The sequence below is a fragment of the Sus scrofa genome, chromosome 8, assembly GCF_054392235.1.
Source record: "Sus scrofa isolate SSC_HxYL_T2T_F1_AM1 chromosome 8, Sscrofa_HxYL_maternal_Yorkshire_Landrace_v2.0, whole genome shotgun sequence".
In the NCBI taxonomy this organism is placed as follows: Eukaryota; Metazoa; Chordata; class Mammalia; order Artiodactyla; family Suidae; genus Sus; species Sus scrofa.
Window position 1 is genome coordinate 25,386,549 of NC_139390.1, and position 14,071 is coordinate 25,400,619.

Genomic DNA, 14,071 nt, shown 5'->3' on the forward strand with positions numbered 1-14,071 from the left:
GGCTTCTGATGACATTTTGATCCCAGTTGGCTGAGTCAGGATTTCCCAGATTCCTCCTGTATGCCTTTCCAGGTGCCTTCATGAGAATGTTAGCCCAAGATCCAGCAGATGAAGAATGAATTATGTTTGGGGGATGTAATATACAATATGATGGATGTATTTAACACTGTATGCTATAATTCTAAATTGCTAGAAGACTATATCCTAGGAGTTCTCATCACAAGGAAAACAAATTGCAACTCTATGAGTGAGGAGTGTTAACTAAAACATAGATAAATAATAATAAAAAGAGGGGAAAAAAGATCGAGTAGGACTGAGTGAACCGACAAGGCAAATAGCATTTATTTGTAGTACCATTGATGTCGTTTTAATGTTCTATTTTCTGTATAAGGAAGCTATTTCTTCTTAATACAGCTGTTGCTTATGGAGGGTAGCATAATATGCCACCCCAAAATATTCCACTTAGGCATTTTAATATTATTTTGGGCCACAGACACTTCAAAAGCAACAAATGAGGAGGGAGACTTTCTTTGACCTCCCTTGTCTGACTAAAGACACATCCTCCAAAAGGAGTTCAGTTGTCATAAATCCCTCCCCTGGCACTTCATCAATCAGGAAGATGGACTCTTATTACAGAAAAGGAGACTACAGGTGACACCACACCCAGAGAAACTTTGTCACAAGCTATTGTTAAAAGAAAAACTGAGACATCTCAAAAATTTTAATAGTTTGTTTGAGCTAAAACCATTTTGAAAGGGCTGTACCAAACCTAAAATGGTTAGGAATTTTCCACAGGCAGAAACTAGGAGAAAGGCTTTTGTAGACCAGAAACAGAAGCAAATCAGGAAATTTGGTTGGCCAGAGCTTAGGTGGTTGCTTTACTTGGGAAAGCCTAGTTGGCTATTTGTGGTTGGTTCTTAGATTTCAATTTCTTACCCTTTTGTCATTTATGAGAATATACTCTGGCTTAGGTTTCTGTTCACTTGTATAGGCTGTCAAGGCAGTAGAGCACCCTCAGGCTAATGGCCTTCTTGTTCAGTTTCTGTAACACTATCATACCTCCCATCTATTCCAAAAACCACTTATTCTCATCATTTTGATCTTTCTTAAAAATCATTTACTCTCCTTAAGTGGACTGCATGCTTCCCTTTCCTTTCCCTATTAAGGTAGTATTTAAGTCTGAATTCTAAGACAACCCAGGAAATTACCCATTTTTCCCTAGGGTAGCTCCTGTGTGTACATGAGGGATGCATATTAATAAACTTCTGTTTGTTTTTCTTATGTTAATCTTTTTTTATTATTAGGAACTCAACTAAGAACTTAGAAGGGTAGAGGAAAAATTATTTTCCCCCTTTATACCCATAAAAGTTTAGTAGACTCTTCTTTTGTTAAATGGAGAATTTTCAAATAGTATCTGATTCTTCTCTCTCCCCTAATCCTCACTCAAGAATTCTGAACTTTATATTGAGTTTACTTCCTTTACGTGGCTATTGTTATTTGCATATGTCCATTAAGAATCTGTCCTTCTGTTTACCAAGATATAATTGTTTACTGTGTTGTAACTGGAAATATTAGTTATATAACCAGGCCTTACCTGGAATGTGATGTTTGAGAATGATACACATTTAGTCAGATTTGACAGCCACTTTAAAGGAGCTAAGTTTGATTTTTATGGAATTAAAACTTACAAAGTACAACCAGGAAAACTGACCTGGTACCTGGTACCAGGAAAACTGATTCTGGCAAGTCTGGCACCTTAGAATATTTTGGGGACCTTAGAGAGAGGAAATTTCCCAAAGTTCTAGGTACTGCAAGTCAAATGTCAGAGAGAGTTTTTTCAGGATTGACTGTCTGGGCTCAAGATAGCAAATATAACAGACTGCTATAAATCTAATCTGAGATTCCTTTTAATAACATCCAGCTAAGCAAATTTAAGAGGATCTACATGGTAGATTAAGACTCTTGCTGTACTTATGTAAATAATCAGGCCAAATTTAGTAAGAACCAATTTTATTTTGTGATTTATAATGATCTTTCTTTGAGATTATTTTTTGAATTAAGTGGGAGTATCTATGGGAATAATTTGTGCTTCAGTGGAAAGCTATGCATTACCTAGAACACTCCATTCCAACTAAGGGGATTCCAGTCTTTCATTGAGCTGTTTTACAGCCCTTGCATTGTAGATAAATTATAGGAATGAAAATTCTTGTCTATAGACATGTAAATAAATTCTGTCTGATAGAGGTCCAGTTGATTTCCCTTAGTACCTACAAAGCTAGTTTCACTTCTATTTGCACAGTCGTTTCAATATTCTTGACCTATAAACTTGCATTTAAATTCTTTTTTGTACTGGATGTAACATCTTACTAGTTTCATCATTAATGACTTAACTAAAATCTTTAACATCTGTTTATTTTATAACTGAATGAGTGTTATGACTTTTCTTTTTTTTTTTTTTTTTTTTTTTGGTCTTTTTAGGGTCATTCCCACGGCATGTGGAAGTTCCCAGGCTAGGGTCAAATCAGAGCTGTAGCTGCCAACTTATACCACAGCCACAGCAGCTCAGGATCCGAGCCACATCTGCAACCTACACCATAGCTCACAGCAATGCCAAATCCTTAACCAACTGAATGAGGCCAGGAATTGAATCCATGTCCTCAAGGATATTAGTCGGGTTCATTACCAGAGAGACACAGTGGGAACGCACATAATTTTGCTTTTTTTTTTTTTTAATATTTAACACATCATAAATATTTCTTCTTCTTTCATACCCCTCTAGTTAGAAAATGTGTTTTCTTTCATTCCTCTCTCAGTTTTCCAAAAGTATTTTTAAAGTTTCATCAACTCACCTGGCTTATCCACTTTCCTTTGTGTGTGTGTGTTGGGGGGAAGGTAGAGAGGGGGGCATGATAGAGGTCATGGGATTAGAAAGTGATCAACAGCAGAGTAAAAGCCACTGTTTTTTATTTTTGCTTCTTCTCTGATTCTTTTATTTTTCTCCATTTAAGTTTTTTTTTTTTTTGCCAAATTTACCATCTTATTAGATTTTTAGCTTTTAAATAATAAAAGAAAAAATATGTCTTTTACTTCTGGGTTCTGCAATCTCATCATTTTTTCATGAAAATGAAAAAGGAAATAGGAAGGGATGTGTAATACAAGTTAAGAACATTGTTCTTGCTTTAAAAAGAAATTCAAACATGACAAGTACTTTCTGTGTGCAAAGCTCAGGCTTAATTCCAGCAGTAATCCTGCAAACGAGGAATGTTATTATTTCCATTTTAAATGTAATAAAAATGATGTTTAAAAGGCTGAGGAACATTCCTAAATTGGCACAACCATTAAGTAGATAAAAAATAAAATTGAGGTAGTAGTGGGAGGGCCAGATGAAAACCATTTATTCTTTCAGACTATTAATTTCCTTGTATTTTCACATTTCTTCCCTTCCTTATATAGTATTTTTTGAGAAACGATATGATGACATCTTTTGCAATATGTCTAAATGAGAGATAAATCCTGAAGTTGTCTTTCTAAATATGTTTTTGTATACAAAGCATAATGGCTAAGTAGAGGCAAGTGATATAAAATATTCCATGTGGTTCTAAAGCCTAACTTATTTTTTTAAAAGAAGTTTACAATATGTAATCAGTCAAAACCTGGCTCCCCAAATATCACCAATACAACCTGTTGTTAAAACAAAGCTGAGTTACCGTGTCAAGGTAGAATGTTATCTGGCAAAGCTTTGGCAGTTTCTTAAGGGGGAGACAATACAAGTTTAGAATTTTTGGAAACAGCAAGGCAAAGATTTTGAGGTGAAACATTCAAAGACTCTTAAGGCACAAAATGTCTGTTGATATTTTCCATTGAAGAATTGATGGATCTTGCAGGTAGTACCAGTAATGAACAATCAAATCGTTTTTCTGAACAGCAGAGCCCGAGAAAAGATGAAATCATGTCACTGAGGACAGAGGACTAGCAAAGCCATGTTAATGTAGAAAGAAAGGTGTGGTTTCAGTGCTCGGTGTCCAGACAGAGTGTGGTGGTAGCTGGTTTTGGTTTTGAAAACTAACATTCAAATACAACCAAAGAAACAAAAAAATCAAATTATTTTGATTCTTTTTATTTTTTGTAATACTGTTGCCTTTTAATCTCTGCATAAGACTATCATAAGAAGCAGAGTATATCACCTGTCATAGATTACAATGACTGGGGATATAACTGGCAATGAAAACAAGGATGAGAAATCACTTCCTTAGTCTAATGAAAATCTATTCAGAATATTAGAAAAAAAAAATCAGTTGAGATAAAAAGCACAGAATACGTGACAACAAAATGCAAAGAAAAAAATAGAAATTCCCAACACTAAGGGTCTCCTGAAAATACATGCATTTTATCCAAATAGATCTCTTGAAAATATACTATCATTGACACAGTTTGTACTGTATTGTCAATACAGCTGCCACTGCCATGTTTCTACCTCTTCAGTTTTCTCTAGAGCTCTCATAAAGTAAATGTTCATTAATGTTATATTAAAACAACAAAAGCATAAATTTCTAAAGAACAGGGAAAATTCACATATCTTTGTTAAACATGTTCACTGTTAAAGAAGTTATTTATTAGATCTTTGTGTGTGTGAATGCAATGTTTAACTTTACCTAAGGATCCTATGTTCTAGGAAAGCAAGTTTTTTTTGTTTTTTTGTTTTCTCCCCAATATTTCCCCTTTGTCGTTCAAGGAAAGAGCTAACAGCAAAGGACCACCTGGCTCTGACATATTCTAAGATAAAACCCTTCTCTGTTATTCCTCATGACTCCCATAAGAATTACCAGTGATTCCCTTGTTTACTTTCCTCTAAAGGATCCAAGGTCCTCTTCCTTTTCTTGGAGATGTTCTTCATTAATGAATGTTCTCCTTATTGCAATAAATTATTATTGAAAAAATAATCTCTGTATCTGTCTGGTGTTATATACTCATGTGTATGTGTATGTATACATGGAAAATATATTTTTAGTTATAAGTAATGCACCATATTAGACCATAGAAATTGATAAATTAAGTAAATTTCCTTTTTGAAACACAGTGTCTCCTTTTGGTCTCTGTGCTGCTATTCCATCATTCTCAAATACCATGTTAAGCACCATGAAAGCACACATTAAGAAAAGAATGAAGGTTCTATTTTATTCAGACTTTGTACTACAGATGGATGATCCATGTATGGATCAGCTGTAGAAATATGGGCTTTGTTGAGGACTTAAATTTTAATTCCTCAACTTTTTATCATGACTTTGAGCAAATCACTAAATCTTACACTACTCATCTGTAAAATGGGAATAAAATAGATCTTCCAAAAACATTTTCTAAATTATATAAAATGTATGTAAAGTTCCTAGTATAAAATACGTGTTAGTACTCTTCCCTCATTACTAAATGTGTTTTGTTCTATCACTTTCTTAAGAAATATATCTATTAATTTTATTTATATTAAGATATTAAGTGTTGAAGCCTAAAGTTTTTCCTCTGTTATAGGTATTTGATTTTAGACATTACCAGAGCTGTACTCTAGGAAAAACACAAAGGATGATCTGATGCAGATAATATGATTCTCAGTGGAAATTTTAAAGGTGCTCCTTAATTCAAACCACCAGGCAGGCATCTTTTCTGCCTCTGTGTAGAATCAATCTTGAATGAATTTGAATATGCAAATACAGTTATGCATACCTACTATATATTTCTGTCTTTATTCTAGCTTAGTTAATTTGTTTTTTGGACTTAGTGTGATAGATATATGCTTGTGCTTGTTTATAATATTAATATATAAACATCATTATATGTGGGGATATATGTGGGAAAATAGCAACCAGACATTAGTTCATTAGAAGTCCAATATCCAATATCTATATCTCACCTTCAGATTTAACTACTTGATTTCCCTAAGATTGTTGTTAAAGAACAAGGGCTTTTGATAATCATTGTCATAATTATAGTTTTTTATGCATATCTGATATGCTTTGTTTTCATAATAAACAGGCATTTAAGGCTAATCTATCCTATTCTATGTAAAATACTCTGGGATTGCTTGAGAAATAATGTTTAAATTTCTGTGGAGGAGTTGAAAATGTTGAGAAGCTGAAATATATACCTTTAAAAAAAGAGTAAATTAAAACACTAGGACTTTTAACACTCTATTAGGATGACCATAAGAAATGTGTTTTAGAAATTCAAAGAGAAAAAAAGAAAAAAGACATTCAAAGAGGAGAGAAAAAGCAGTGTAAATTAATGTAATTGCATTAGAAGCTTTCAAGGCTAGAATATTTGACATTGTGTTTAATTCACAATAGGCAATTTTCTGTTTTCATAAACGAATGAATGTAAGAATGAATGATTGATGGTTATATACCTACACATACGTGCACACACATACAGTAAAACATTCCTGATGGGATGTTCATTTCACTTTGACAAATATTTCTGTTAGGTTAATGCAAATAAAGCAGAAAATAATTATATGTGGAATTGGAATGATAAGCAAAACCACACAAACCACAATTACAGTGGACTGTAGGGTTAACTAAAAAGCATCCATGACAAAGCCATTGAGAGATACAATGAATGGGAGAAATAAAGCATCATTTAAAAATTATGTGTAACGAAGATCTACTTTATAGCACAGGGTAAACCATTCAATACTGTGTTGTAGCCTATATAGAAAAAGAATCTGAAAAGGAATGGATATATATATATATATATATATATATATATATATATACATGTACAACTGATTTACTTTGTTGTAAATCTGAAACTAATACAACTTTGTAAGTCAGTTGTACTCCAATAAAATTTATTGAATTATTCATATTGTTAAGTATTTTTAAAAGTCAATATTTCCATAAAAATCATTATAAAAACTAGTGATATTCTTCTGTCCACTTTCCCTGCTCAAAACCTTTTTTCCATTTTTCATTGGTAATCACTTTCAAATTGTGACATAATTTATAGGTAATCACCTCTATATTTATAAATAAAAGCTACTTATGCTTTTTAAAAATATTTTAGAAAGATATTATCAAATGACTTCTCAAGACTTTGATTACTTACAGTCCTGCATACTTGTCTCTTCATAATTCTCTTAACTACCTAATCTAATTATGCCTAATCTAATTATGTTTTAATGGCTGAATTTTATATTTTAGATGGTTCAATTCCTGCTGTTTATGTCATCAGAACTATATAAATTTTCAGAGTTGAGTTGTGTAGAATACTATAATTATATACCCTTTGTTATATAAATATTTGTTTTCTCTGAAATTGATAATTGTCTCATGTTGCCATTTGTTTAATTTCTATAAATCTTATCATCATCTTATTCAAACTTTTGTTAGGAGTTAAAATCTTTTCTTGATATATCTAACAGACCAAGTAGACCATGGGTGTTCTGCTCTTCTTTAAGACTTCAAGCTCTCTCTTCTGCTTTCTGCTTATCTCTGAAAAGACAGCTTCAGACCTAGTGAACTGTCATTTTGCTGGAATCTATTTTCCTTTTGTCATGGAGATTCACATGGTTTCTCTCCTAGAGGTTGGTAGGAAAGCTAGACTGTTCCTAGGGTTATCATGCCTGGACCTGTTTATGCCATTGCCTGTTTATGCCATTGCCTGTGAGCAGTGCTTCACCCAGGTAGGAACAGATGTCACTTCTCTTCCTGAGACTGTTGCATGGTTTAATACCACTGTCAATTAAGAGTGGCCTGGCCATGGCAGGCACAAATGCCCCAAGATCCTCAGAGAGCTACATCAGTAGAAAGTAGCTTTGCCCTGAAAGAAACTCTTGTATATCCCTCAAAAACGCTGTATTTGTAGTCTAAATGTCCCCTTACCATAGTTGCTTCAGTATCTGTTTTTATTAATAAGCCCCCAGAGGGGCTTCTCAGCAGATGTGCTGGTAAGTGCTTATCAATGACAACAGACAAGATGATATCCTGAACCAATGTACTTTATTCTTATCAAAGCAAAACTTTATTTCTAAAAAAAAAAAAAAGCTTATTTGTCTTCGTCCTAAAAGGTAGATTAAAGCAATTTTACTTAAGTCATAATAAGTGGAATGAAATTATACGAATCCAATATACAGCACTGCCACTTTCTGCATCACCAGTTTTTAGAATTCCTATTATTTACTTGTTGCAATGCCTAGAGTGAGAGTACAGTTTTACTATAATTTCTTTGTCATTTCACCTCTCTCATTTTTAATGTTTAATGTTTAATGGAACTCAACCTTATCTTTCAGTTCTTCTGTCAAGTTATTTGTGAGGCTTTTTGTTTTTTGGTTTAAAGAATGGTCATTTTTATAATCTTTTGCTCTTATTTCACTATTTTCCTCTATCTCATGTACCCCCCATCATCCCCTCCTCACTCTCTTTCAAGTACCTATTTTCTTTTTGTTTATATTGGTCTTCATGTTGTATTATATTATTGGCTTTCCCTGGTGATCCTTGGATATCTATGAATCATATTAAATTTTGCCTTTATCACTATATGGGTATTTTCTCCATAAATTAATCTTTTAATACCATGTCTAGGATCATAAACCTATCTGCTATCCTTAAATAAATTATTATTTTAATTTGATTTAATCTTGTGTTTTCCTCTGTGGTAGTTGATCTCAGTTGTGGCCTGAAGACTAGTCCAAAGTTTAGTTGAAACTCCATTTGAAATTTTCCATGGGTAAAACTTCAGTGTTAGGGCTGGATAGATGAGGGAATGTGAGGTTTCTAGCACTTCAGTTTTCCATATTCTTTTTGATTTTAGCCACACATGTATTCACTCTTGTTGTCATCACTTTTTTTTCCATGTTTTTTTTTTTCTTTTTTCCAATTAGAAACAGCTTTTTTTTCTCTCTCTCTCTTTCTTCTTTTTTTAATGGCAGAACCAATGCATATGGAAGTGCCTGGGACAGGGATTGAATCCTAGCCATAGCTTTGACTGATGCCACAGCTGCAGCAATGCTGGATCCTTTAACTCAATAAGTAGGGCTACTGTTCGAACCTGCAACAGCCAGAGCTGCTGCATTCAGGTCCTTAACCCAACGTGCCATAGCAAGAACTCCCAAAACAGTTTTCTCTTATTGCCAAATTAAAGTTTGTATTTTAGGTGTTAGTTTCTTTGTCCCACTAAACCAGTTTAAATTTATTTGCTTTCCATCCTTTTAAATTATTTAAAGTGTCCTTTCCAGTTCTTTGTTTGTGAAGTATTTATTAGTTTAGAACAATTGCACTTGGGTTTCTGATGCACATCAAAGTAAATTGATGTGTTTGATTAACCACAGTTAATTGATACTGAGGTATTATTTAGGAGAGTTGTATGCTGCCATAAACCAAACTAATCTTAATCTTTCCTTTTGTATTAGTAGGTGTGGATTTCTTGTACTAGGCAAAGGAAAAAAAAAAAGAGAGAGAAAAAATAGCCACCGTAATATATCAGGTGTTAATCTGTAGGGCTGATAAATGTTACTTTATAAGGAAAAATGATTTTTACAGATTATTAAATTAAGTATCTTGAAAATGGGAGATTATCCTGGATTATCTGGGTGTTTCCTACATGCAGCACAGTGACTTTATAGGAGAGAGACAAAGGGAGTTATGATAGAGACAAACAAAAGATATACATATAGAGAATAAAGTAATGTGAAACCAGAAGCTGAAAGAAACAAAGAATGGAATCTCTATATGAGCCCCTGGAGGTGGCATAGTGCTATGAACACTTGATTTTGGCACAGTAAAACTGATTTTGATGAATCAGTTTCAAGAATTGTAAAATGATGAATTTCTTTTGCTTAACAACCAATTTGTGGTTATTTGTGACAAGAGCTACCAAAAACAAACAAACAAAAAGAAACAAACAAAAAAAAACAACCCTGCTCCATTTGTCTAGACTTTGGATTTGTCCCTCTTCAAATTTATGGTTCAACTGATTTAGAAAAAAAAATAGATATAGCTTTATAGTGGTAAATGAAACCATATTTCTCTATGACAAGACCACATGCTATAACCTTTCTAAATGAATAGTTGTAATGCAGTGAAAAATCAAAATACCATCGAGAATTTACCAAGGATTTTAAGGTGAATTTGAGAGTAAGAATAGGAAGACTGGCTTAAAACTTCTTGAATAAGATTAGGCTATAAAATTGTTGTGAGGGTAGGAGTTATGTCTTTCTACAAAGTGTTCCACACAATATTCTATAAATACCTTTTTTTTTTTTTTTTTTCCTTTTCCAGCTGCACCTACAGCATATGGAAGTTCCCAGGCAAGGGATCAAATTCAAGCCACAGCTACAACAACACTGCATCCTTAACCCACTAAGCTGGGCTGGGAATTGAACCAACACCACCAGAGACAAGCCAGATCATTAACCTATTCTGCCACAGTGGGAACTCCCATAAATACTTTTGAGTGAATAAGAAATAAGAAATGGAATAAGCATAATTATAAGATGATACCCAAGATTTCTAGCCCCTGGTATGCGTATCCTGTATAATTTCTTCCCCTTGAGTGTAGGTAGGCCTTATAAGTATGATATGATTTTGCTCATATAATTATCATTATGTTTATCAATTATAAGGCAACATTTACTGGTTCTACAGACTAGGACCTGATATCCTATGATGACTATTATTCAGCCTACTACAGGAAATCTACACTATAATTAACTTATACTGAGATACTACTTAGAAAAACATACACTACCATCAGCCAAACTAAACTTAAATATTTCCTTGTGTGATAGTATGTGTGCTCTTAAAAGAGGGCTTGAGACCTTCTTGAAGGGAGAGTTTTGAAGTCAGAGATTCTTCTGCTGATTTTGGAAAAAACGAAAACAAAAAACAACATGTGCATGGACTGTGTAGTTTGTACTTGAGAGTAGCTTATAGGACCTGAAAGGCATTTGACCTATAGCAATCAGGAAAATGGGAACTGAGTCCTATGACCATGAGGAAACTGAATTCTTACCAACAATATATATGATCTTCAAAATGAATTCTTCCATAGTGCAGCCTCCAGATGAGAATGTAGCCTGGCCAAAGCCTTGATTTCAGCCTTGTGGAACCCTCAGCAGAAGACCCAGTTAGGCCATGCCCAAACGTATGTCCCATAGAACTGTGAGATAACAAATTAAGCTACCATATTTGTGGTAATTTTGGACATAGGAAAAAAAAAGTAATATAAGAAGTTTAATACCAACTTACCTGTTGGTATTAAAAGTACCATAAATGTTCAATAATTAAAATTTTTTGCTTGCACAAGATTGAATTGGTGGATCAATGGTTCTGATTAGATAGCCCAGGAAGATACAATTTCATATACTCACATTTTATTTGTAAGCAATGTACATTATCAGCTACATCAGAAAGAACATTTACTCAATAAATGACATTGGAACATCTAATTATTTTTGAAATGTAAGAAATAGCTAATTACATGGCATATTCTAAAATATATTTTGGATTGTTTAATAATTTAAATGAAAGAGATAAAAAATATAGTTGAAAATAAAGTAGAATATTTTTTCTGATCTGAGAAAAGGGAAGCATTTCTCATGTATGCTACCAAAAGGAGAACTCCCAAAGAAGATACATGCAATGGTGATACTATATCTGTCTTGGAATAAAGTGTACTGCAGTACACTCTATTTGCAGTAAATAAGTCCATTTGACAAACTAGCATGTTTAATTACTTTAATTCCAAGTTCATAAAATTAAAGGCAAATCCATGAAAATATGTTTAAAGATATATATTGAAAACAGTATAAAATATGCATGCCTAATAAAAAAAAGGACAAATATCCCTGTGTACACATACATCATAACCTTCCCCCAACTATATCCCTATCTAAACAAAGAACTACATTGTCATCATTAATGTTTGTATAATTGTGTCCTACTTCAAGGCCATTGAATACTGGACCAGAGATTGGTACCTAACTCAGTGGTTTGACAATTATTTTATGGCCTGGATCAGATAGAGAAGTTCTAACAGTTAAATTCCTTTTTAAAATTTGACCTAGGAGCCACAGAGGATGCTGTCTCTTTTATCAGCATTGAACTGAGAGGTCAGGGTCTGCCTTTTCATGGCCTTATATGCCTAGTGAGCAAGGTAAGAGAGACAGAAAAAAGAAAGGGAAGGAAAATAATAAAGAAAGAAAAGATAAACAAAAGGGAACAAAACAGAAGAGGCAGAGGAGAGAATAGTCACAACAAAGAGAAAAAGGAAAGTGAGAATGTAGAAAAAAGGTTAAACAGGCAGAATGTAGAAAAAAAGGTTAAACAGGCAGTCTTGAGTGCTGCAAAACAGCACCCATGGAGAAACACAGAGAAGAAAGGAAGACATCCTAGGCTATGGAGATGGGAATGTACAGATGGTACTTGGAGAATAATAAAGGGGCATGTGAAGAACACAGAGGAATCTATAATTCCTCTGTGGGAACAAAACAGCTGAGAGGACCTACCTATAGTAAGCTGGTACTGCAAAGGACCGGATCTATTTGTAATTATTTTTCTGGGCCTCAAAATATTAACATGAAATAGGAGGAATGATGCTTACCTCTATATGATCTTGTGTGCATATTCCTGTAAAAAAAACTACTCAGGAAGATAATACAAATCTTCTTTAACTTTCCTACTCTCTTGTACCTAAAGGAGAGACAAAGATAAACTACAATAGACCATTTTCCCTCTTCAGATAAGTTTTCCATCAAATTCCTGCCTTCCTCTAGGTCGGTTCAGAACATGCCAACAGTCCTTATTTCTATTTATTTAACTTTTACTTTGTTAGGTTTATTATGAAGGTCTATTTTAACATTAATTCAAAGAACTTGATGCATTGTTTATAGTTTCTGTATTTTAATCTGATGCTCTGGGAATAAGACTCCAGTGGTAGGTGTATCAGATATATTGATTATAATTTTAAAGATTTATTTTTAATGCAAACATACTACACTTTCTTATAAATTTCTTGATCTTTAACTGCCCCTGGTCATTCCTTTTAGCGAGAAAATCTTTTAAAGATCTCAGTCTGATCATTATTGTCACTGAGTTATTTTTGTAGGAAGTATAAGGACATATTGAAAATTACCCAAATAGCTCTGGGAAAATTAATAAGCAGAAACCTCAGTTAAATAGAGTCTAGAGACCAGAAGGAGAAGCTCTTCTGCCCCACAGCAATAGCAGAACCCAACAGGAAGAAGACTCTTCTTCCTGGCAAGGACCCAGCCAGTGAAAAGCCATGGTCTCTTTGTTTACTATAACCCTCCCAACTTCCTCTTCCCTCTCTATAAAAGCTTTCTCCTTCCTTGGCTGTGTGGGGACATGCATGTGGCTGGCAAGCTTACAGAACCCTAATTGCAGTTCTCTTCTGATCCTGAATAAACCTATCTTTGCTGGAGAAATACCTGGCAGTCTGTTTCAGGTCAACATTTTCAAGCATGTTACAGAGGGAAGGAAGTGTCACTTAGGTGACATGGGTAAGTGAAATTTTTAAGGGCAGATTCCATTTCACTTAATTAGGAGAATGTCTCTTCACCTATATCTGTATGATTCCATTTTTATTTAAGCCTTCTTTTTGATTCTTACTAAAATTAGTAGTAATCCTCAAGCAAGTTTTGTACATGTTGGATTAAGTTTCTTCCCAGTGTTTTTAGTTTATTTGTAAATGTAAGTGGTATCTATGTTTCTATGACACTTAATTATCTAGGCAAAATATATTTTTATTAAAGTTGATGTATCTTTTTTGAGATTCTCTTTTCCAATCTACCTTTTATACTTTTGTCAATTTAGTCCTTTAAAATACGATTCAGTCATTCCATTTATAAAAAGTATTGAAGGTATGATAGAATAAAATAACCTGAACTCATGGAAAAACATCTCTACTGATAGTTAATTTCCCTTATTTTTAAATTATGGATTATTATTAAGTATTTCATAAATTAAATACTCTGCTACATTTCTATAGATTAAGAAGTTCATCAAAGCAAAGCTTTAATTTCTAATTATATCAGTTTTATTTCTTCTAAAATATGTATCATAAT

The 14,071-nt window shown here is 33.5% G+C and overlaps 1 long non-coding RNA gene across 1 annotated transcript in view; it reads left to right on the plus strand.

The window, feature by feature from the left end:
* LOC102162681 (uncharacterized) overlaps positions 1 to 14,071 on the plus strand; it is an 87,245-nt gene that overhangs the window by 4,199 nt on the left and 68,975 nt on the right. The gene's annotated exons all lie outside the window — the stretch shown is intronic.